Source organism: Thalia democratica, chromosome 9 (assembly GCF_965202585.1).
Source record: "Thalia democratica chromosome 9, ktThaDemo2.hap1.1, whole genome shotgun sequence".
Lineage (NCBI taxonomy): Eukaryota > Metazoa > Chordata > Thaliacea > Salpida > Salpidae > Thalia > Thalia democratica.
This window is the reverse complement of record NC_139173.1, coordinates 12,024,094-12,026,915: the sequence shown is the minus strand read 5'-3', so window position 1 is coordinate 12,026,915 and position 2,822 is coordinate 12,024,094.

Below are 2,822 nucleotides of genomic sequence, written 5' to 3'. Positions count from 1 at the left end.
CAAAGACCTGAAGTACGAAAAAACCTTTTGGTTATCGAGTCATACACCAGAACAGCTTAACGTCATGTCCAGGACACTAGGTCTACTTATCAAGGTTACTTCTCAAATAGTGACAGTAAATTAAAAACTATCTAGCAGTTTTTTTAAACACTTAACTTCAACTTCCACCTATAATACTGTGAATTGTGCATCTATAGCTAAAAACTACAAAAATTAAAAAAGTTCAAACATGAAATGAGTTAGTAAAACACAAGCTAGCTAGTAACAATGTTTATATATACTTTTCATTTGAAAACGTTGGTTGAAAACAGTTAAAACATTTATGTTGAAAATAACAATTCAAAAGTGAACAACAAAACCAATGCAAAGACTACTTTTGTTAAATATTAATACAGAATTTATAAAAAATAGGAAAAATATACTAATAGATAAATAATTAACATAATTTTAAACAACAACCTTTAGGCAGACCCAGCAGCTGAAGCTCATCGGATAAAGTTTCAGGTTGAACGTTGTGTTTAGTGGCTGACAAAATTATAAAATCAATACCAGCAATGCTTGCCGTCATGCCACCAATTGTCAGTTTTATGTATAAAAAAAATTGTATATGATTTAGGCCTGGATACTCGTATTATTCAGTTATTCAGTTTAAATGTTAATTTGTTAAGTTATCTTTATGCACTAGTGATAGGATTATCCGATAAAAACATTCTGTTTAAAGCTAATGTATACACCAATTTAAAAGTTAATTTGAATTAGCTTAACATGTTTTTATTTTTTAACCAAATTTATTTTGAGTGTTTTTTTGTCATTCAGTGAAATATTTTGAATATTAAATTAATTTTTTAGTTTCACAATTTATTATTAATCTATTTCTCAACTTTTTTCTTTTTAAAAAAACAGGTTAAAAAATATTTATGGTATACTTAACCTTTTTTGTTTTAGGCCTGATGGCCCTGATCAATACCAAGTTTTAATTTTCTATTACTATTAATATGACGGTGTTAATAATCGAAAAAGATCCGAAACTTATAGTCTACCAAAAATTAAAGCAACATTCCTGAGTTGATATTAAGGTTGAAGCAACTTCTATTTACTAAGAAAAACTAAATTATTTATTTCGACAAAATTAGTTTTACTAAGCTGTCTCTTTACTTAGTATGTATTTTTCGTTCGTATTTTCTGTTAACCGGTAATTATTTTTTTTATCATATTAACATTTATCATATATATAGTTTTTCAACTGTGGTATACGACTCGATAACCGAAAGGTCCTTTTGTACACCAAGTCGTTAGACCTACTTTTTATCATTTTCTTTCAATAATATTTAACTTACTTTTAAATACATACTCTGTTATTATAGGAGCTAATATTTAATTTGCTATAAAAAATGATAACAAGGGTTGTGAGATGCTTTGTTTAGTTTTGTGATTTAGTGCTGTTTATCTAGTGCGGTCGGCAAACTGCGGCTTACGTTCTACATGCGGTCCATGAAGGATAAAAGTGTGGCCCGAGGCGTGCATATAGTTGTGACCAGCAAGTTAAAAATACTTACTCTATATATTCTGATATTCAAAGAGTTTAAAGAAAAATAATTTTATTCGTTTTGTAAACTTAAGACTTTATTAACGTAATCCATACTAGTTTTATAATGAATACAGTTTTAAGAAAACAATTAAAGCACTATTGATTTCTAGCAACAAACTTTTGATGAACAAAAATAGTAATGATGTATAGTAAAAAATATCTAAATTAAAAAACAGTAAATATATAAAAAATATTTATATAAAGCCAACAGTTGAAAATATACTGCGCTTATCACAAACTTATGTCCTTTAAAATAAATATAGTAAAAGAAAACGTTACATTTTGATTAGCACAAATTTTAACTTTATATAAAGTTAGTCTAACAAATTGAGAAGTTATATCTGGAAAGTGTTCAATATTTTATCACACATCAACTAATCATTTTTATCAAAAAATATTTTATTACACTGAAAACTGCTAGTTTTTTTAATATATACCTACAGCTAATTTTCAAATGCATATCGCAATCGTTTTTGATATCATCTTTTATGTAAATTTTTTCAACTGACAAAAAAAATTGCACTTCAGCAAAATAATAAAATTTTGAGTTCTTTCTCAAAAAAAGTATTATGGTCTTCAAAAGTGTTTAAAAAATTTATTTCAAATACTCATACTTTTAATGTACATTTAAACGTATGACTCTTAAATAAAAAATATTTTAGCCTACTATGCACAGCTATCCTCTTTCCCTATTTCAAATCACATTTTAAAATATCAAAATTTTAGAATATAAGACAGTTTAAAAATACTTATAGAACAAATTCCAATATTTTATTTTAAATTGAGTTTTATTTTCAGTGGAAAATAAAATCTTATAATGTTAAGTTATATTATTCTCCAAAGCAATAAGTTTTGAGGTCTTTAGTTGTCACCTTTAAAGACAAAAGTTTTATAACATTATAGATAAACTAGTTTCTTCGTTTGTAAATTAAACAAAAAAAAACAATACTATATTTCACTAAAAAATAATATTATAAAAATGTATATTGGTAATTAACTTGGTAAATAATGCTACATAAACTTTACAGTTCATTTATTGGAAAATGTTCGTCGTGTCTATAACTAAAGTCAAGTAAAAAGTTAAACTAGTTTATTAAACCAAATAAATTACCAGTTTAATATATCTTTAAATTAAACTTATAAATATTAAACAAAATTTCATTTGAAAAATTTATTAGCAAAAGTTCAAAAATAATCACAATTAAGACACTAAAATTTAGTTCTTTAACACAGT